The sequence below is a fragment of the Pyrgilauda ruficollis genome, unplaced genomic scaffold (genome assembly GCF_017590135.1).
Source record: "Pyrgilauda ruficollis isolate IOZ18807 unplaced genomic scaffold, ASM1759013v1 scaffold83, whole genome shotgun sequence".
Classification (NCBI taxonomy): Eukaryota; Metazoa; Chordata; class Aves; order Passeriformes; family Passeridae; genus Pyrgilauda; species Pyrgilauda ruficollis.
Genome location: NW_024530266.1, coordinates 2,727,686 through 2,750,466, shown reverse-complemented (window position 1 = coordinate 2,750,466; position 22,781 = coordinate 2,727,686). Strand labels below are relative to the sequence as shown.

General features: G+C 46.5%; 1 protein-coding gene across 1 annotated transcript in view; it reads left to right on the top strand.

The window, feature by feature from the left end:
• The first annotated feature begins 583 nt into the window (after positions 1–583).
• ERBB4 (erb-b2 receptor tyrosine kinase 4) overlaps positions 584–22,781 on the top strand; it is a 572,997-nt gene continuing 550,799 nt past the window's right edge. Inside the window, exon 1 of the mRNA XM_041487708.1 lies at positions 584–616. The gene's annotated coding sequence lies outside the window, so the exon portion shown is untranslated. The remainder of the gene's footprint in view (positions 617–22,781) is intronic.

Below are 22,781 nucleotides of genomic sequence, written 5' to 3'. Positions count from 1 at the left end.
CTCTATTGCCCTTAAAACCTCGCTCCCTCCTTTCCAGCCCTTCCACGCTGAAGCTTCGGCTGAGCGCTGGGAATCCCTACACCCTCCTTGGTGCTGAGCGTGCAGGCGGGATGCTCATCACTGCATGAGGGGCTATGAGCATTCACGGGAGCGGGTGTTTTGGGGCAGAACCCAGGGAGGAGGGTGACACGCCACGTCCTTGTCCGGATCAGGTGTGTGGCGGGCTCCCACAGCGGAGAGGAGCCGGGCGCGCTTCACGCTGCCCAGGATGCTCTCCACACTCCAGCTGCGGCCGCCGCTGGGCCGGGCTCAGCGGCGCATTTGGGGGGGCTGTGTCGGGAGGTGTCCCTGTGCCGCCCGGAGCAGGGTCTCTCCCCGTGCCACCTCACGGCAGAGCTCCCTCGGGGTCGGGGTCCGGGTCCCGGTCCCGGTCCGGGTCCCGCCGGTGCTGCCGCGGCCGCCCCTCACGCCGGGCCCGGGGCGCGCACCTGCCCCTCAGGCGGGGCGGGGCGGGGCGGGGCGATGCCGGCGGCGGCCGGGGGGCTGCTGTGGTGGAGCTGCTGCGTGCTGGCGGCGGCGGCCGGGGCCCCGCGGGCCGCCGCGGCGGCGCAGGCAGGTGGGTGAGCGGCCGGAGCGGCGCCTTCCCGACAACTTCTCCGCGTCCCGGTGCCCGGCGCGGGGTGCGGGAGTTCGTGCGGGTCCCGCGGAGCGGCGGCGGCCAGAGGGCGACAACCCCCCGCGGGAAGCGGAGCGGAGCCGGCGGTCGCGGATCGCCCGCGCAGCAGCGCTCCGTGTCCCCCGCTCGCTGTCCCCGCCCGGCCCCGGGGCCGCCCTTGCCGCCGCAGCCCCGGGCGGGCTCCGTACGTGTCCCCGCAGGTGCCGCTGCCGTCCCGGCGGGGCTGCGCTCCCGAACTTGGCGCGGCGGCGTCCGTGCCCCGTACACCTGTGCGTTCGTGTGCGCCGCGCGTACCGGCCCCGCCGCCTCAGCACCGGGCCGGGGGTCCGCGCACGGGGGAGAGCGGGCGGCGTGGAAGTTAACGCTGGAAAAGGCGCTTTTTCCTCCGGCAGGGTCTGGCCGGAATTTTTTAACTTTCTGGAGGGAAACTTGCAGCGTTGGCTTGAATTTTGTTTTCCTCTTGGCATCCCAGCAGCGCTTTCTTGCCGCCGTAGTTCGAGCCGTGCTGGCTCAGTCGCCCGGGGAGGGCACGGGGATCGCCCCCCGCTGCATCCTCCCTTTGCTGTGAATAAAACATTAAAAGGAAATTTCTTCAGTCTTTGTAACTTCGCTTTCTTTTTTTTTTTTTTTTTTTTTTCCCCCTTCCCTCCCCGGTGATGCAAAATTTATGCTGTTTGGGCGGTATTGGTGCAACAGCTCCTCGTTCTCACAATTTAGTTTATATTTTGGGGCTTTATGTAACAGAGAGAAGGAAGGATACGTTTGGTGAGAAGCGAAAGGAGCGTGTCCTGGCTTTGCCTGCCTGGTTGGGCTTTGAAGGCGGTTTTTGATCTTGGGACGCCGTTTACTTTTTCGCTGTGTGATTGTTTCCTAACCCTCGAAATCGGGAGGGGTGAAATGCTGGGCTGCTGCTTTTTTTTTTTGTATATTCTCTTCCTGCGGTTTGAATCGGTAAATCCCCGCTGAAGAAGAATGGCACTCCTCGTTTCACAGGCGCTGCTTCTCTGTACCTTTTTGCCTGCCTCCCTGTTTACACGCAGCCTGACTGTTCGCCTCACTTGATACTTTTCTGTCTCGCACTTTTCCCGTAGCCTGCCCCGGTTTTGGGCAGCGGCCGTCCCCACTGGGATGCTCCCGTGCTCTCCAGCAATCCTTCCCACCACTCGGACCGGGCTCTTGGCGTGGACGATCACAAAGACTCTCCATTGCTGGATTTATACCCCAGTGAAAATAAAAAGCATCGGTCCAGGGTTGCTCGCCTGCCTTCCTGTCGTCTCTGGGGAAGCCTCCTGGATCTGTGCTGCTGAAAAGCCTCTGTGCCCTGCACTGTGCAAAACAGAAAATCCGTTTATTAAAATAGAAGGGTTGGAGTGACATTTCCTATTTGGAGGGGTTTAGGCACTGCTATGGGCACTGGCAGCTAGAAATGATTGAGCCTTGCTACTTGGTGCTTGCTGGAATAGCAGGGCAGGCTGGACAGGGAGCCATGATTTGCAAGCATTTAGGACCCCCCAGAATTTTGGCTCTTTTGGTTTTTGGGGGCTATAGGATGGGGCTCTGGCTGCCACCCTCATTTTCGGTGCATCGAGAGAGATGGTGATGCCGTTGCTCGTGCAAGCAAGCTGTTGGCCAAACTTCTGATTTCATTATCCTGTGTGTAAATATGTAAACACGTTGGGGTTTTCTGATTTCTTCTGTCTCCGTGCTTGGGCATAAATGTTTGCAGTGCACAGCTCAGGCGGGGTCACGTGAGCCAAACAGCTTGGGCTGTTACCTGGAAGCTGGCGAGTCTTTGTTCTGCTTGAAAATAGCTGATAAATTAACTCCATTTTCTGATATGTGGGGTTGGTGAGTTGTTAAATAATTACAGCCAAATTAACTTAGTCCTGTTTGAAGTATTCAGCTGTTCTGAGAATAATCATACTTCAAATATTTTTGCAGTTTAATTTTTTTATTTCCTTTTTTCTTTTTTTTTTTTTTATTTCCCAGTGAGAAGCGTGTTCAGGCTGATGTATGGGCAGTCTTTAATTTCATGCCTTTACTCCTCTCTGGGCCGTGTCGGATGGGACATGCCACACGCCTTCAGAGAGATGCAGCTCCTCTCCTTTGCTACAGCTCTCCTTGGCACCTCTCCCGTCCATTCCGCCACGATGTCTATTTGATGGTTAAAATTAGGCTGAGCTCTGAGTGCCTTTGCAAAGGCACGATAAATATTGACTGGGACTTTCAGCCTGTCACTGCCACAGAGGGCCTGGCCCCTGCACGGGGGTCGCTCTGTCTGGGCTTTGTCACCAAAAGGGAGCAGGCGCTGTCGTGGGCTCAGCACCCTCCTGGGTGTCCCTCCCGTGCCACACAGCCCTTCAGGTGTCTGAGGGGACATCTCTGCATGGTAGCCAGGGCAGCCTGCTGCTGTCCCTGCGTGTCCCCCGAGAGCACTGTGAGCCAGCGCTGCTGCAGGGCAGAGGAGCCTGGTTCTGGTGCTGCTCTTGGGGCATCCCCAGGGATCCTGGGGCAGCTCCAGCACGGAGTTGCACCACGCAGGCTCTGTGCCTGCACCTGCCCTGCCGAGACCGGCACTGCTGCGTGCCCCAGTGACTGAGTTGTGACTTAGCTTTTAAAAAAAAGGAGATGGTAATTGATGTTTATGTGTATGGAATTTGGCACTAGGAGCTGTGCTTGTAATTAACATGAAAACAGTAATAATAAGGACCTGAAATACACGCCTTATGAGTAAGGCAAATGAGACTTGGCAGTAGCAGCTCATGAAGGGGGAAGCCTTTCTGCTGAGCCTGCACGATGGTGAAGTGGGATGGGAAGCAGAGAAAGGCACGTTTGGTCCATGGCAGCAAAGGGCCCAGCACCCTGTGGGCGCTCCTGGCTGAGCCCCAAGTGCTGCATTGCTCTCCTGGCTGTAATGCCGGGTTCTTCTGAAATGTGTGTGCCCTCAGTTTTCTAGCAGGGCATTAGCCACACACCTTAACAGAATTAATGTTTTATTCCAGTTTTCAGGGGGTTTTAGTTTGGTTGGGTTTTTCCTGTTGTTTTGTTTTTCAATTAAATTTCAGCAAACCGCAGCACGTTGACTCGCGCTGTGTCTGGAGGCACAGCCTGTGATCCAGAGCGTGCACATCATCCAAAGGCTTTTTGGAGAAATGCCTTTCTGTGGGTCACTGGTCAGAGCCGGGCAGCTGCTGGGGTGGGAGCTGAGCATTTCCTGGGCGGTGGTGGTGGGGCTTGCAGAGCGGCCAGCCCGCAGCCTGGCTCTGTGAGCATCTCTAGATGGCAGCAGCCCCCAGGAGCTCCCAGCATGAGGACAAACCGCCCGGAGCTGGGGCTGTGATTTCCCAGGCTCTGGTCCTCCTGCTCAGCTCTCCTACGTATCCCTTTCCCAGGCTGAGGAGCAGCTTTCCAGGTGGCTAACGGGAACCAGCCATCCCTGGAGTCCTGTCCCCACCTCTTGTGCACCTGCATGTGTGACAGGGGAGGTGTAAGAGCACACTGGGAGAGTGACCCAAACACCGAAGTGCTTATTATGAGCAACCAGAGGAGCTCAGGTGACTTACTGTGGATGACTCGTTAAGCTAAACAGTAAGTCAGTACCAGACCGATGACTGGTGCTGAAGGTGAATGAGTTCAAACTGGGAATAAAGTGCTTGGCCCTAATAGCGTAGGAATTGTTGTGATAACCTAGGAAGGAAAATAGAAGATAGATGGTCACTCAGCAGCACGGACTCAGATCAGATGGTGCTTCTGCAGTACATGTGATTGCTCAAAAAGATGATGTAGCCCATAGGTTTCATTTCTTTTTTGTGTTTTTGCATGACAACAACTCCCTCCCGATTTCCTTAGGACAGTAAGGGTGGGCCAGTACATGGTGTTGGTGTGGGGCAATAGGATGGGTCCCTGGAAGCTTCTGATCTTTGTGTCCTGCCTGTGCAGATTGGGGTTTAGTGCTGTGCAGCCAGGCATTTATGCTGTTAAAACCACGGGCAAGTGGTGGCAGCTCCGTGGAAACAGCTAAGCCAGGTCTGCCCTTGTGCGCTCTACACGCTCTCAATGCACTGAGGCAATTTTGCTGGGAAAGGAGAGGGGGTTTGTTCCTGGGATTTGCTTTTTACTGTGGCAGGAGCGAAGGCAGGATGAGGTGAGTGCAGCTGGGCTGTTTCCCGTGAAGCACTTGTGTGCTGACAAGTCCTCAGGGTGTGCAACAGGCTCTGATTTTCACTGACTTCAAGGGTTTGCTTTTGCAAACAAGTGCAGGCTGCTGGTGGATTTTATGTGTGCCCACGTAGCCAAAGCCGAATTATCCCATGGGAGTACGCAATCTGCCAGAGAGATTCATCATTTCAGCAACTTTAGTTAATGTTTGTTTAGCGACTTCTTGTTTTGGAGGAGCAGTTTAAGCCGTGCTCGGTGGCAGTTCCCTTGTGATGAGCTGTGTGTCCACGTGATAAATGGTCTCATTTCTACTGTCCGCTACCTCTGCTGGGCATATGGGCACATGCCAAGCCTCCTGAAGTCTTTGAACAGCTGCTGCTATATATATCTCCTGCTTTTCTTTTTTTCCCCAGCCTGCCAGGGAAACTTGTCCTTCTTCCCACTTTGTATAAAGGGTGTGCAAAGTCCAGGGCAGATGAATATTTGCTCGTGCATCAGTGATTCGTGAGGGTCTGATGTTGGCTGATGTTTGGGCAGCAAAGTCAATAATTCAAACTGCAGGAGCACGTACTGGTCACACCATAAGCTTGTGCTGAATACCAAGAATATAAATATATATGAGGAATAGGAATTCATACTGCAAAGAGTATAAAAAATATTTTTCTTTTCTTGTGGTTTCTTTTCTCTTTGTTTCCATGCTTGAAGCCTGTAAACTCTAGTTTCTGACAAAGGAGGAGGTAGGAAAATCAAGTAAATAAAAGGCAAAGTAAGCCTCAGACTTTTAGCAGATACAGTTCTTTTTGAACTATAAAAAAATGATCAGTCATTGTATAAGTTCCTGTAAAGTCCTTTTTAGTGACTTCTAAGATTATACTCATGCTATGTTCAGCTCCTTTCTCTCCCAATGTCTGTGCAGCTACATGTACAATAACTGAATGGGCATTTATAGCTTGATCTTTCTTAATCTCCTAATAAGTCAGCAGTGCAACGTGGGCTCTTGTCACATGGTGACATGCTCCTGTGTCTCATCACCAGCTGCTGTTGAGCTTACAGAAATACAGAGCTTGCAGAAATCTTCCAAAATCCCACTGGGGACCACACCAAGCTCAGAGCAGTGCTGGTTGTGGTACCAGGGTCTGAGCTGCCCTATGGTCTCCCTCCTAGGCTGTATTCCCAGAGGAACTGAGGAGGAAGCTGGGCTGTGGGACGTGCTGCTGATGGGTTTTAAATTCATGTGCAGAGGCTACTGGGGCACTGCAAAGCATTATGTGACCCTTTGCCTGCAGCTGCTTGACTAAACTGCCTAATAAATGTCTATTAAATAGAGTTGTGATACCTGACCTCTCTCTTTTTCTCACCCCTCCCGACTGTGATTCATGTAGGAAATGGATCATGCCAGAGGGAGGTTGAATAAAAAAGCTTGCATGCTGTAAGAAAGAAAAACCAAAGCAAAACCCCCTTGTGAACAAAACTGGGTTATGGAAAAGTTGGAAAAGCCCAAAACTGTGAAACAGTGGCACAGCCTTGGCTGCAGCATTGCTGCGAGAGCAGGACACTCTCGTGTTCTGGGTTGGTGACGATGCACTGGATAAAGCTCTGAAACCTATGCCTGTCTTACCTTTGGGTAAAGCTCTGATACCTGTGCCTGACATTAGCTGTGGTTTGCCTCTTTCTGCTCCACTGAGACTCTCCAAAGGGTGCTTTCATCCCTTTGTTTTCCCAAGAAAGCCTCCCCTATGGGGCAGGTGCCTCTCGGTTGCTGCCTCTTGCTGCGGTCCCTGAGCAAATATTGCAGATGTGCTTGCACACTTTGCATTTCAGCATATGCTGAAATAACCTTGGTGTGCAGAGCTGAATGTGCAGGGAAGAGATTTGTGGAGGTGTTTGGCTCATTTGAAGCCCTGTGAGCTGCTGAGCACCTTCTCCTGTGGACATGGCTCCCGTGGCAGGAGCTGGTACGGGCAGGTTGGAGCTGCTTTGGTGCACGCACAGGAAGCAAAACCATTACACTTAACTTGATACATATCCCAATGTTCAATTTCCATTAATTGAAATTACGTTGAAATATTGAACATTTTAAACATAAAAGTTTATGTACCGTGGTTAGTATGCTAATGGAATATTTTAGTAGTCTTTTAAGGTTAATGTCGCAGCCAGATGCAACCATAAGCATTTGTTCCTAAGAATTATTTTGCTTTAACCCCTTTTCCAAGATTGTCCGTATTCTGGCGAGTGTTCATCGGCTGCGCTGTGCCTGCCAGCCAGCTGTCATTTTAAGGTGGTCTTTTTGTCATCCAATCCACTATGCAAAGTTGAATTGAAGTTATTTTTGCTCATTATCTTTGCCAGTAAAAATGTATTTATCTAAATTTAAATTGCTGTTTGCTGAGGATATGTGACAGTATTTAGAATTCAGTATTATTTTATTATCTCTTTGAAAGGATAAAAAAGGCTCATTTATTTCAAGAGATATTTCTGCAAGCATGTAAAAATACCAATGAAGTAGCTAACGTTTTCCAGTTGTTGTTGACTTCAAATTTAGCAACCATTGTCCCTGTTGGTATATTTGATGCTCTAAAAATGTACTTGCCATTAAGTAGGAAGCTGAAGTGATTGGTAGGCAGATAATATTCTTCAGTAGCTATTAATAATGCTCAGAGGACATAGGCATTGGAGTGTATGGAAAAAGCCATGGAATTGTGTAGGATGGAGGCAAAAATAATGCATGTAGCTGTTTGATTTGAAAGCCATCCTTCTGTACCGCAGCGGCTGCTGCCTGAATTAGCACGTTGGGAACGAGAGAAACCGGTATGCAAACAGAGTGGTGTGCAGCTCATTTTGTTTAGGGAATTGAGGTTCCATCCCTGCTCTTTCTCTTCTTCCAGGAGCTGACTCAGACCCCGTGCAGCGTGTGGGGACCCCATTCCACTGGGGGCTTTGGTGGTGGAAGCTGGGAGTTGTTCCTCCCAGAGCCAGCTTAGCTCATGGGAACACGGGAATTAATAGCCCATTCAGAGAAAATGGAAATTTTCAAAACAAATATAAAGTCATTGCCACTTTTCTTTCTTCCTTTGTCGGTTCCTTTGGCCACAGGAGGACTTCTGTGCCAGCACTGTGAGAGCTTCTCCCTGGATTTCTCAGCATCGAGTATTTCTTTGTCTCCTGGAGTTTTGAACTGCTCTTAAAATCATGCATGCTTGGATCCTCTTGTGCAACATGTTTTAAACTGCTGCCAGCTCACGCAGCTGCGCAGCCCTGGTGTCACCTGGGGCTGCACTCAGTATGGGGAAGATCATATTAGAAAAATGTGGAATTATTATAAGAGCCTATAAATAGTGGTGATAACTTGTACAGCATTTGTGTCGCCCTCATGCTGCATTACACACTGAAATCCTGGGCTAGGTTTGTTTCTAGTGTTGCTTCACGTGCCACTGTGAAACTTCATTATATCACGATATAACAAGCAGCTGCTGTGTGAGTAATGTGGTGCCTGCAGCACAGGTGGGGGGTTCTCTCTGGAGCAGCCAGCAACTGTAGTGATGCTTCACATTTTCCCTGCCTTGGTCCAGCTTCTTAGAAAGGAAACAAAGTCAGGTCTGTGCTGAATGTTTCTGGCTGTCCAAGGGTTTTGGTGTGCAGCTTGAACCTTTAATAAAATTGCTAATAAAAGATTATTTAAGAAGCTTTTGCTTCTTGTGGTAGCCAGAGATTGGGGATAGGAAGAAATTGCTAATCTTCCAAAAACTGAAGGAAGAATAGCAAACAGATTCACAGAGTATTATTTGCTGCAAATTTCTTCGTGTCAATTTCAATCCAATATCTTGGATTGTGAGACTCTCAGTCTTCACAGAAAGAAGAAAAAAGTCTTTAGCTCCTCTGTATGCAGAGAAAAGTCAAAACTCATGTAGCTTAAGAAATGGGGGAAAAATTCCAGTGGTTGTTTTCATAAGCCATATTTTTAAAATCCTTTGTACTATTTTATACAGGGGCTGATTGAATTGTGGTTTTGTAGTGTCTTGCAAATACTGCTGGTGAAATTGGCAATGGAAATGTGGGTTCATTAAGATTTAATAGCTTTGGTCCAATTGCTGCCACGACATGTGGTTAAGGCATTAAAATATGTGGGCTATGCCTCATGCTACGGTACAGCAATTACTGGGTAGGTGTCCTTTGATACTGGAAAACAATCTTGCCAGACTGTTGCTGTCAATTTGAATAATCCCACTCTTGCTGAAGGCCCATGGAAATGAGACAAAACATGGCAAATAGTGGCTTTTTGCAAAAAAAGACTGTGGAGTGTGTGTGATTTCTGTAGGTCCTCTCTGGCCCAGATGGATCCTGTCCTTGTGGGCGTAAACCTTCTGCTCCAGCACTCTGTACCTTGGGCTTTTCCTGTGTTAGAAGCGTCCAAATTGTTCCAGGCTGTGTGAGAATTGCTGTGACACTTGTTTCCTTTTGGTTTGTTTTGGATCTAGTCTGACTGGTTTTTTCATTGATGTGACAAAATGACATCAACTCCTGGTACATTCCTGGCGTGGGTGTTTGGGAGTCCATCTTTTTTGGCTTACTGGTGACTGGGTCTTTGTAGCCCTGTCAAATTTAGATTTGTTTGTGTTGCCTTTTGGGGCCTGTGTCACGTTTTCATTGTTTGTCCTGAGCTTTAATGCTGGTGTTTCCCTTGGGCACAGATGGTGTTTCAGTGCTTTATGAGGCAGTGCTGCTGCAGACTGGTGAAGGATGAGCACTGGAGCAATGCCAGCAAGGAGGAGGGATGCACTGCTACCTGGATTGTTACTCCTCCCTTTGGGTAGTGCTGATGTGAGCCCAAGTGCCAGGGTTTCTTGGGGTCCCAGGTGACTCTTGCAGAAGATCACCAAAGCTCATCTTACGCGTGTTCCTTAAACCAGGAGTTGATTAAATTCCCTGAGAACTACTATGAACTGCAACATGCCTGTTTGTCTAGGAATATCTGGAATAAACCCCCTGTTTATTTGGTGGCACAGTCTGAGGCTTATTCTGGTGGGTAAAATAAAGCTTTCCTTGGGAGTCATCAGTATGAGGTGCTACAGCAACATCATTTCTTGATCACACAAGCCTGGTTTAGTGATATTAAGGAGGGTGTATCTGGGTGCCACACAACACAGGACTTGTGGAGGAGATGTAATAAAGAAAACTATCAGTGGCAGGCTCCAAAGTATCAGGGAAGGGCAGAGAGGAGCAAAAGCCACCTCAGATCCTCTGGGGTTTGGGTATAGTTGTGGGGGATGAAATGCGTAATGAAAATGCCTGAGGGAATTGGAGTTGCTTTTGCCTGGGTCTCTGAGGAAATTGGAGTTGCTTTTCCCTGGATCTCTGAGGGAATTGGAGTTGCTTTTCCCTGGATCTCTGCAAGTGTCTGTGGCTCAGGGACTGATATCAAGTCTTCCTGCTGATGTGCTTCTTGAGTGAGGTGGCAGTGGCTACTTCAGTGGTAGTCTTTGTTTTTAACACTCTAGTTAATTTCTTTCCCACCAAGTTTGGGTTTCCAGCAGTGTGATTACTTATGGATTTGTAAGTCAGAAATAGCTTGGTAATTGCTATATTTCTTTGCCCCCAGTAGCAACAAGCATCTTAAATTTAATGCGTCATGCACACAGAAAATTGATATTTGGCCAAAACTCACAGGCTCTGACAGCTAATCTTACAGAGCTTTTGCTTGACATGTAAAATAGAGACTTGGGGTTGACATGCACAGGAAAATTGATGGTATTTAGGATTATTCCATAAAAGAAAAATACTCCTTACAATTGGCTGAAAATAGTTGAGGATGATTAAATTTAGATAAAAACCTCTCCCTAGAGGTCAGCAATGCAAAGGCCTGGGACATCAACCGCTTGGATCATGTGCAGAAAACCCTGCACCACCTCATATTTCAAAGCTGGATTTTGCTTTATCTTCAGGATTTGTCTAAAGAAACTGTACTCATGAGCTGCTTACCAGCTTGCTAAGAATAGTTTTCTTTTAATGTGTTTGTACTTTGATTTTCCTCCCTAGAATACATCCTGAGTAGCAAGGAAGCCCCAGATGTCTTTCACTGAAAGAATTACAATAAGAAACTTTCCAGTGCTTCTGATGGAGATAACTGGCATGTTTGTACAGATATTTGGCTCTCAGTTGCAATTTAAAGGACTAGAAGTTTCAGCAGAGAAACTTGGGGCTGTTTGGTGGCCGTGTACTGCATTATGCTAGGGTCACATGATGCTCTTTTTTGGGTAAATACACATTTCATCATCTTTTTTCAATATTTGGTTTAGGTTCAGTAGGTCTGGATGACTGGCCTTCAAAACTACCCAATATCTATTTATTAAATAGAGCATTTGTGTTCAACAGAAAATGTAAGACCCAATTTGAAAATTAGGCCCACGCAATTATGCGGTCAGGTAATCGCACGTGTAATTGCTTGCACAAATGGTCAGTTAGATGTGTAACTGTCCTTTTGCAGGCAAAATTAACCTGTTTTGCTGATTAGGCATGGTAGAAAACATGGCTTTCTGGAGATGGCTGGCTTGTCACACCTTGCCCTTCCATTGGTGTCTTCCTTTTATGGGACTGGTATGATTCACCTGTGTTAGGAACAAGCTCCTGAGTAAATCCAGCACCCTTGGGCTCTGCTTTTGTGGTGCTCCAGATCTGTGACAACTGTCGAAAAGATTGTGAGGGGAATGTGTGTGCTACACCCATGCATGTATTAAATTTAAGAATAAACATAAATGCACACAAACAAATTGCTCTGGAATTTACTGTTTGGATGACATTTAATGTGATGCTTTCACAGTGGCAAAAGAAGATAGTTTGATTTGTATATTTTTGTGTGTGTATTTTCACATACACTTCAGAGTTACTCTTATTTTCCTTTTTTATCTGGTGTGCTGTCAAAACACTTCAGTGAAAGAGTTCAAAGCAACAGCTTTGAGGAATCTCTAGAAATACAGTCATCACTTTGCAAGCACTTGTTCCTCTGGCACGGTCCCTGGGTGCTCACATGGGCAAGGCTTTTTGTCTCTCTGTTGCCACTCCATGTGTTTGAACATTAATTCTCCTTTTCCTGAAAATCCAGAGTAATTGTGTAACTGGCTCAATGTGTGTAGGCTTTATACTTCAGAGAGAGGTGGTGGTGATTTGATATCAAAATTTGGTGCTGTTTCTGAGGAGGGAGTACTTGTTTGTGCCTTTAGAGAAGGGTGTGTGCTTGTGCTTCTTTTCAGGCTGGGATGCAGGAAATACTGTGGTTCAAGTTGTTCTCATAGAGCAGGGAGCCTTGCTGCCACCCATGGCATCATCTGACTGTGCACGTTTTAGGGCTCAGTGTGGCACTTTCTCATGCCTGAAAAATTGAATTGGGCAGAAACCTTCAGTTGCTGTTGTCTGGGACCTCAGAGTTTTGAAACTCTGAACAGCTGAAACCACAGGCTAGGCAAAGCCTTCAGGCCTGACCTGGGGCAGTGGCGAGTGCAAGAGGGCATTATAAATTAAATCTCTCTTATTTTAAATGCTTTGAAGGGAGTTTTTCCTTGCAGCTTCAATGGCAGCAGTGTCACCTGTGTGGGTGCTGCTGTGCCAAGTGCCCACTGCTGGTGTGTAGGTGGGTTGAGGAGCAAAAGCGGTTTCTCAGCTGGCCCTTTGAGCCAAATCCTGCAACTTTTCCCTGAGAATCAGCAAGTTGGAGCGGTTATCCGCACATCAGATCAGTGCTTCCCAGCTGCTAGTGGTCCAAGAGTGCTGCTCCTGGTGCCTCTGCTCCTGCTGCTGTGCCGCTCCCTCCCGAGGAGGGATTTTCCGCAAGGAGCGCCCCAGTGCGCATGTGGGCAGGATGCTCTCGCTGAAGGGCGAGGTGGCACCTTGGTTTCGTGCTGGCTTGTCTTCCCAAAGCGATGGTACGCTGAGCCCGAGAAGGATTAAGCAGGAGCCTATTAAGGTCACTTTTTATTCCTGAGCTAGAGGTTTATGTCCTCTGCGCATATTAATTTCACAGCTTGAGATATGGTAGAAAGGAGAGCAAATAAGTGCACAAGTGTGTTGGGTAGCCTCGGCAATTGAGCTGCAAGAGAGAGCAAAAGCTAACGAGCTGCTTTTCCTTTCCACGCTGCATTAGCACGAATGATGTAAAAACTGTGGAAAGATTCAAGCCCAAAACTCCAAAATTACCAGCATTATATTTTAATTTTGTTTATGTCTGCATGGCATTTAATTCATTTTGGCTGGTGTTTGTGGGAGGTTGTGGGGAGAAAGAACAGAGAATTGCAGGTTGCTGTATGCAAAACGAAAATCTTTTATGTTTTACGTGATTATAAAACAGAGGTTGCAAAACTCTTCCTTGCACCTTCCCAGTAGCTTTGATGAGGGTTACACACCCACAGAGGGTGAGGGAGATGGTGTCAGAAAAGCACAGTTTGTAGCTGACCTGCAGCCAAGAGCACAGGTGGAGGATTGCCCCGAGAGGGTGCTTGAAAGAGGCAGCCGGGAGTGGGAGTGGTGTCAGAGCACAGGAGGCTCTTTGAGCTCTGTCCTGGCAGCTTTGATAAATTGAAAATCCTTCGACTTTGTGGGATGCACAGGCAGTCTTTTCAAATTCCAGTGTGGGTGATTGCATTTTCTTTATTCTTCTGTGTAGGACCTGTCAGCCTCTGGGGAGGGTGGGAGCTGGATGGGGGGTTTGTGAGCAGGAGCTGCTGGCTCTGATGTTAAAGGTGGGGTTGGCCTTGCTGGACTTTCCAGAGCATTTAGTTGTTGCTGGAAAAATTTCTGTGGGCATTGGTGTCCACCTGCTCTCTTTTCTGCTGTGGGAAACGTGGTCCTGAAGACTTGTGAGCTCTCCAAAGCCATGGATTTCTAGTTCATGGTGTCAGTTCAGCTTCATGAGATGGACAGCCTTCTGAGTAAAAGTATAAACCCATAAAGCATTCCGGGATAAGAAGGGATAACAAAATGCGCTGTGGAAATTATAATACTAATTATATTACATTAGTACAGAGGAGCTAATAGCTCTCTTTGCTCCATAGCAACTGCTGTGCTTTGTCACAGGTAGTGCTGTGGGAAAAGGCAGATGAAAGGGTTAAATCGTGTTACCCAGGAGCAGCCAGACCTTCTCTCTTCCCAGTCTTGTACTGGAGCTGTGTGACTCAAAGCACTGTGGGGTCGGTGGGTTGGCAGGCTGGACCCCACAGTGGGAGAGGGGGTAAAAGTCAGTCACACAGAGAGCTTGCAAAGCCTTTTTACACTGGTGTTTGGGTCACTCTGCCACCTCCTGAGCCACCACTGCAACTTCCACAGCCTCCAGTACTGACTGGTTTATCTCTTAATCTGGCTGTGTAATAAAATATTACAGGTGAATTAAAAGATGCTTTTATTAGGGCAGTTTTGGCTTACTGTGAGCAGTCTAAAAATAGACTGTGGATATTCCTGATCTTTAGAGACATTAGCCTATCTTTAAAAAACAAGTAAGGAATGAGGTATTTTATACACAGCTCTCAGAGCTGTATGAAAAAAAAAGCAGACTACAAAGCACAGCGCAGGAAAATTGATTCATCATCAATTTATTGCATGGAGCTCTAGGCAAGCTCATCTCAAGACAGAACAGAGATCTATAAAATCTTTTCATCTGAAACTATGAATTAAATTGGGAGGAACTGCTGATGATGAGAGGCCAGAACCAACTCTTAAACCAGACATCCTTTTGGGAATGGGTCTTCTGCTGCAGCAAGATTTTCACCAGCCATGGATGTGGAGCTTAATTGTTATTACCCTGCTTCTCTCCTTACAGTGAATCTGGCTTATGCAGGAGCAAGCCTGCAATACTCCCCCTGTTCTCCCCACCCTTGATTTCAGTATAATTTTTCCTTTCTTCATCATTGTGTCTTGTTAATCTTGCAGTTTCTTTTCCTGACATGTTCTTCTCTTCTTCTATTGTGTGTGCGGATTCTTTAAACCTCCTACTAACAAGGAAACTTGTCTTTTTCATCTGGAAGCCTCTGAAAACAAGCAGATGCATCTCCATTGTAAGATCACTATATCAATAAATAAAACTTCTTCATATATTCCCTTTGAAGAAGTGAGTGAGACAATGCTCAAGAACTCCTGCCTGCATTTTTTTTTTCTTTTGCATTGGGGGAAGCTGTATTATGTCAGCAACCTGTAATAAATAGCACCGCAATGAGAAGCCTCATTCACTTTGCATCCATGCAGAAACAACTAAGCTCTCTTCCCATGCCACGGGAAAAAAAAGAAAAAAAACCCAAAAAGTGAGAAAGAAGGGAATTAAAGAAAAGAATTGACCTTGGCTTGCAGTTGCTCTGGTACTAGCAGGAAGCTGTCTAGCAGTGAGACACCAAAGTTTTGCATTTGCATTACCTGTGCTACTGCAAACTGCGCAGCCCGGAGTGCAGCCTGTGCCTTCCTCCTCCTGCCTGCGAGTGTAGTCAGCCAAGCTCTTAGCTGGCAAAAGACAGTGGTTTGGAAGGCTCAAGTATTTTGACAGAGGGTGGGGAGGGAAGGAAAAAGGGCTTACACAATGATGAGGTGCGATGTAGTCAGACCACTTCTCTGCAATTGGTTATTTTTTCATCTCCTGGATTGGTGATGATGTTAAACTAATTTGGAGATTTTCTTGCGAAGAAGAATATGTGCTATATAGAAGGGGGAAACTGTAAAGGCCTTTAAGAGTACTGGTTGAAAGTAGGTTGTACTTTTGTATACCTTTCTGTTTGTAACACTTGCTGTTAGATCTGTGGATAATTTTCTTTATTGCTTTCTCATTGGGGTGTTTGATTTTTGAAGTTTGTAAAACACCTACCCCAAAAAATTACTTTCATAGGGTTATTATTTGCGGGGGTCTTCTATCAGCAGGTTCCTGCCCTTTCCCTGTGTGGACTCTCCATCTGTTTGTCTCTATGCTGGGATAGCCAGAAAGTTTCTAGGGATTGGGAACCACAAGCTCCACTGGCTTTGGCGTGCTGTGGGTGTGGATCCAGCACTCCCCATCACCTCTCCTGGTAGCTTTTCATGGGAGCTGCTGGTTGGGATGGCTAAACCCCTCCTTTGCTTTGCCTGGAAAAGGGGAATAGCAGCTGGCACACCCTTCTAGCATCAGACTACTGCTGAGCACAGTGCTGGTGTTCCTTTAAGTGTGTCTGTGTGTCCATCTGTCTGTTGGCTGCTGCTGTCTCTATGGGGCTGCACAGACCTGCATTGGAGACATGGGAGAAGAGCTCTTGCCTGCAGAGGTGTGGTTTCCCGTGGCAAGGTGAGGAAGGTGGAAGGATGCAGCAGGAAGAGGGCAACAGGGGAGAGAGAATACACAAACCAGTTTTGTTTGGTCGTGGTTAGGGTTTTTTTATGGTGTTTTTTGGTTTTTTTGTTTGGTGTTTTTTTTGGGAGCCCTTTCAGGCAAGCCTCACTTGCCCAACATCATCATCTGCTGGGGTCATCCTGCAGTAAATACAGTTATTGGCCCTGCCCCTTGCTGAGCAGGGGAGGTGTTGGTGAAATTGCACTCAGTTATCTCCCCCAGCAGTGTGCCTGGTCAAGGCTCCTCGTGGTGAGAAAATGCAGGTCTTGTAGCGGGAAAAACTCACTTCCCACTTTTGGGAAGGGTTCTGGCACCTGTGAGCTTGTCAGAAGAAATATCTGCACATTCCAATGGTGGCTGCATGCCTTGGTGAAGTACATCCTGTTCATGTAGTGCTGCCACGTCCCCAGAAACCACACAATACCTCCAGCTGGGACTTTGCATGTGCTGACCAGCCACATCCTTTCCCACTGGCAAGGAGCAGAGATGCTCTCTGGGAATGGTTGGCACCATCCCAAACTTCAGTGGGGGTGGCAGCAACACAGAGTGTCTGGTGAAAAGTGGAGGAGCAGGGTAGAAGACATGTTGGTGGCACTGCACCAGAGAGGCTTTGGGGCAGAAATTCAGGCTGGAAAAAAGCTTGTTTTGTGTTTAAGCCTCAATATGAAAAGAGTGGGACACTTAACCCTTTCCTTCTGTACTTTCCAGGATCCAGGGAATGGGAGGATGTGCAGTAAAAGCAGTTGTCATGCTGCTTCTTTTTCTTTGTGGGACAAAGTTTTTTTGCAGCAGTTTCTTTATTACAAATTCATTTGATATTCATTTCATATAAGCAGTAAAAATAATTAAGCCATTTAGTATTCCTGCAGATACCCTGTGTACTTCTGAAACTATTTTGTTACTTTCCAGCATTAGTTAATGGATGCTTACAATAAATTATCACTTGGATTGCCTCTCATTTCTTTCTACTGAGTATTTTTCTTCTTTAACATAGAGTGCCACGTAGTTTTAGTTGATGGTTTATGTGGCACATGAATCATGCAGTGTAATTCACAGGGGGAGAAGGATAAACACGTATGCTGCTGGCATGATGCTGCCTGCCCCCTCTCTGTGCCCAGGTTTGGGTTGGGATGAGGAGGTGCTCATTGCTCTCTGTCTCACCTGGGAGCCTGGGAAGAAGTTGCCCATGCTGTGCTGAGCTCCCTGGATGTGAAGATGACTGTTTCCCGTTCTTGACTTCATGGCTGGGCAGCCTCTCTGGGTAGCTCCTCTTTTCTTTCTAGTTAGACCTGTGGTAACTTCAGCATCAGGCTGAGCAGCTGAACTTGGCCCAGAAGTGGCAGGATTTGGAGCACTTAGACAGATGTAACCTGCTTTACAGCCATCCAAAATCTAATTTCTGAAGGAACTTGGTGAAAAATGAATAGGAGAAGTTGTCTGCCCATTTTTTTTTTTAATATAGTGTTTTTAGGAGGTCAAACCACTTTGTTTTGTTATCTAACTATTCTTTCCAGTGTCTCATTGTAAAGCTTTTGTTAATTAACATTTAATTACTGGGTTATGATGGAACCATGGGAGTCTTATCTAAAAGCAAAGCAATTGGCATACGGATTCATTATGATCAGAGCAACCCTAATGAATGTCAAATTAATTCATAATAATATGACACTAAAATGTTAGGCATATTGTTAATAATTACTGATGTGCTTTTACCTTATCCACTTTTAGTATTATTGCTTTTTACTATGTATACCACAGAGCCAGCTTTCCACTACCTATCTTTTTACACTGGTAATGCCAGTCTGCTTTAGCTGCAAATAGCTTAATTATCTGTTCATCTCTTTCACAGTAATTAGATACAGCATGAAAGCTAGGAAGTTGATGTAAATAAATATGATTTATTTTGGAGATTCTGTAACTGTGGGTTGTTACATAAAAGTGACAATGTAAATAATGAGGATGGTCTGTTGCTTGCTGTCTTTCATTGGGGAAAGGGGAGGGGAAATATGTCAAGCATTGTCACACTTGTGATTAATACAAGTTCTGTGGTTCCTTATTACTGTTGTTTGACAACACATAGTGATTTATTTTAAATAAAATTATATATTTGATTCTTGGTTTTACACAAAATACCTAAAACCAGTTTTCAGTGTTAAACACATCTCTGAGTTTTCTAGCTTGTATTTTATGGCTTTGTAGCCATTTTTTTTTTTGTTGTTGTTGGATTAGTTTTCTTGCACTTTCAGAATAGAAGTTCTTGAAATAAAAAAGAAAAATAAAAAAAAAATCACTGTCCTAATGTCTGTGAGATACAGTGGTGGGAGGATAGCAGGCATATTTTTGTAAGGTGAGATAGGAGGACAGTGTAGTCTGTCAGGCATCTTTATTGCTTAAAAACACCCATTGCACAGTGGTTCAGGATTCAAAGGTGTTTATTAATACTTGCTTACCTACCCAAAACACTTCAGTGTTCTCCTTCCCCTGGTCACAAATTACTTGCAGTGAGGCTGCAAGTATGTAAAAATTTGCTATGTAAAAATTAGATGGAGATAGCACGTCTCTGTTTCCCACCACTGCGTGTCCTACCTGCTGTAGACTTTGGAGCCTGGGGGATGTTTCTGGAATAAAATAATATAAAATTAATAAAGTTAGAAATTTCTAAAAAGTGGAATTTTAACCTGGCTAGAATGAGTGTAAAGTTACTGAGAGCCTTTGTGGGTGTCTGTGCAGGGTTCAGGCTCCACTGCATCATCACGGATCTCACGCTTCGCTCTGCTTACAGGTCAGCGTGGATGTGCAGGTTGGGTTGAACTGGTGGTGCTGCTGGGGCATGCCATGGTCCATTGTATCCTGCTGAAGGAGTAATGTCCCAGCATGGTTTTGTCTGGCTAAATAAAGTTGTTTTTGAGCAGAGGGCATTGCCCTTGGGTTGAGCTGCTGTGCCAACCCCGCTCTCCTCCACCGAGAGCAGCAGGGCTGGTTTCTGCTCAGCCCAGTTTCTGCTTTTAAATCCTACCAAGAGCAAAAGGGTGTATTTTCTTTTGTCCAGAAGGAAACAAACTGAATGCTTTTTCTGTTGGTGGGAAATAGTGATCAACAATAATTAACTTGCACCATCTTCTTTCTTTTCCCTCTGTGAGGAGTGCCTTACTATTGTTTTTGCAGAGCCGCAGGAGGTGCAGTGGTGCTGCTTCCTGCTCCAACAGTTCTTCACTCTTAACGCTTTGGCAACATAACCTCTGCCAAGAAGGTGGCTGTGAAATCCCTTGAGTTCCAAGTGCTGCGAGGCAGCCCCTCAAAGGGGTGTTGCTATTTTATCTTCTCTTTTCCCCGCTGCAAACAGCGGCGTGGAAGCGAGAGGAAAGGCTTCCGTGGGCTGCGCCTCCAAAGGTCATATAACACTTTATGTTTTCTCCGACATGACACAGCGTGACAGAACAAAGTATTTATCTTGTGTACTTGTCAGCTTCGTTCTGCCAGCTCCAAAATGATGAAATACTACCGAATATGCTGCTGCTTGTTTCCTTTAGGGACTTGCGCTGATTTGTTTAAAGTGTCGTCTGCACCCAGTAAATGCTTCATTTATTACAGCTGACACCTGAAAAATATCTGAGGGAAATATATCAAGGCATCACACAGATATTATTTTCGTTATTTGCTGTTTTGTACTTATGTCTTAAGACGAATGAAGTTCCCTCATGGTTAGTTGTGTTTTTTGAGGGTGCCACCTGTGTGTGTGTGTGTTTAGAACTGCTGCAATGGGGTTTCTGGAGATGTGCTCTAGTTCCGTGACAAAAATGCATTTTGACTCCTGACAGGGTCAGCTTAACTGTTAATTATCGTGGTGAGTCACTAATGAGCTCTCGCCTCAGGAACTTTGTACAGCCTCTCCTCAAACTTTTCCCCATTACTTGTTCTGATGCTTAAGCGAAAATAAAAATAGATCTCTTGCAAAAGGGGTGAGTGGGGAAGCAAATGTTTGAGACGGTTAAGTGACCCTTGTAATGGTAATATGTGATGCAAAGGCTTTCAGATATAGCTCTCAGTATCATATTAGGCTTTGTGGGTGATCTTTAAATTTTTTTTGTTTTACATTAAGTATTTCTCCATTGTCCCTGAAGAATAATGTGAAATCGAAATTCCTCTCTCAGCAAAACAATCAGTGTAAAAATAACAAACATCAAAGAGAGAGGGAAGCAGTTTGCTCACAGTACTAATTGCTAACATTATCATGTGTCAAAATGAAGAATTAAAATGTGACTCCAAGTTCCTAAAAGTGCACTCGCTGTGAGTTCAAAGGCTGTGTGAGGTTGAAGATGTGTGGGCTAGCAGGGTGTCTACAGCCAGTATTGGGACCTCCTGCAGTTCACTGAGTGCAAATAGGAGCTTTGGGCATGCAGAGGAGCCCCCGTGACTTCTGCTTCAGCAGTACAGCTTTGCTTGGCCTTAGAAAATGCACAGCAATGTGTCTGCAATTTCCTGTGTCCTGCTCTGTCTACAGTCACTGTACACCATATGCGTGCGCCTATGCAACACCCCAGTGCTGTGTATTGACAGGGGAGGTGATGGGGTCAGGATTTTGGGTGTTTTATGTTATTGAGCCCAAGCCATCTGCACAGGGTGTGCTACAGAAGCTGTGGATGCACTGGAAAAATATAAATCTAGGAGAAATATAAGTGTATTTGTAGGTTTTCCTATCCCTAGGTAAATAAGCAGTGCTGGGGAAAGAAGGCCTTTTCTATACGATGGAAAATTGTAAGTTGCAAGTATGTTGCGTGCTTTAATGTTGTTTTGTTTACAGCCGTTGTAACAATTTTAGTTAGTGAAATTAGATTCCTTGCTTGAGTAGCATCCTTGTTTTAATTTACTGTGATGTGCCTTCTACTCAGTGCGTGCAGGTTGGGGTCCCACTCCTCAGCTGTATTTTCTCACTGTGGCTCTGGACAGGGCAGCTGAAGAGGGCTTTGCAGTGATGCTCTAAGCTGGTCCTAGGGTTTACTGGCATACCCCTGTGCCAGCCACTTCTTTCCTGCCTTGGTTCCCACTCCTCTCTCTGTTTTCTTCTCATGGAAGGATTTTTTGGATGGAAGGACTTTTTTTTTTTTTTCCCCCTAGATGGCCGTGCACAGTGGCACCTGGATTTAATTTGAAGTGGGAGCATTAGGGAGACATTTGCCTTGATGGTTATACAGGGGTAAGTCTCGAGAAGGAGGAGCTGAGCTGCTGTGTTATCTCTGTGTCGTGGTGAGCAGTGTTTGCTGCAGTTTTCTGCTGGGCAGTGTGATGTGCGTGCCCGAGGTGGTCCTGACTTCAGGTGTTCCTTGTGTGCGTTTGCTTCCGGAGGTGTGAGAAGGTGGGGCTTGACAGGTAGCTGCTGAAGTGGCCAAGTTTCTACCCCAGGTGGGGAGGATTTGGCTTGAGTGGGAATTGCCAAGGGAAGCAGGTGGTGCAGCCTTCTGATCTGACATAAAGCAGGGGTGGTAGTTCTGTCTCCCATTCCAGATGAGCCAGGCAGAGCTTGTGACAGCTCCTTACTCCACCAAAATTTGGTTAATCACAGTGAATTAAGAAGCTACCCTAGGTATGGGGCTGCCTTTGTCATATGTGAGGCTGAACATCTTCCTGGAGAGGAGAATCTGAGTGCCCTGCAAGAAGGATGAATGCTTGCTTGAGGCAATGAGAACTGAGGGTGCTGTTTCCATTAAATTGAATATGCTGGGAAAAGCCATCACCAGTAATCTACCGGCTTTATGCTCAAGAAAGTTTGGCTGCATCTCTGTCTTATCCCTTTTGAACAGAAATTGCCTCTCATCACGGAGGGAGCTTCAGTGAGGTGATGAAGTGTCCTCTGTGTAAAGGCAAACTCCTTAAAAACTAATTGGTGTCAGTCATTTCTATGCTGATATTTCACCGCTGCTAATTTAGCAAACAGATGGTGGTCCATATTATGGCCTATGAGTTGGGCTTTTCCCAGGGCCAAATGATTACCTCCCTGGTTTTCAATTAGGAGAGCTTGCCAGTTACCTGGAGTGGTTTTCCTTTTAATTATGCACCTATTAGGGCAGGTAGGTAGCCAGCCTAGGGGAAGAAGCGGAGAACTCAGTGGCACGGGCGCATCCTTATTAGGAAAAACCCATAAAACCAAACACAAACTGAAAAGCCACATGATGGGAAAGAGGAGGAGGTGCACAACAGGGCAGCATGATGCACAAGTCTTTTTTCTGCTACTGTGAGCATTGATAAATGGCTTTGAAATGCCTGTTTGGCAGGTTGTGGCACATAGGTGGCTGTAGCACATGGGAGGAAAGGTGAGGTCTGGAAGATGCTGTCTGCAGGCTGTATGCTTATTTTTAGCTCAGCAGAGTTCACTGGTTGAAGGAGACAAACCAGGAGGAAAGGCAGCCCCCGAGCCACCTGCAGGAGCCTGCTGTCTCCCCGTGCTGGTGCAGGTGAGAGCAGGTGTTTGCTTAATGCCAAGGAGCAGCAACACGTGCTGCTGACCGACTCATGAAGTCTCTGATTGTCTTGTTTCCTATCCCAGCTAATAACAGTCCAGGCAATGAAAAGATGCTTCTCTCATAATTATCAACATCTCATTTTCCCTTTGAGTCTCGTGTTTAAATC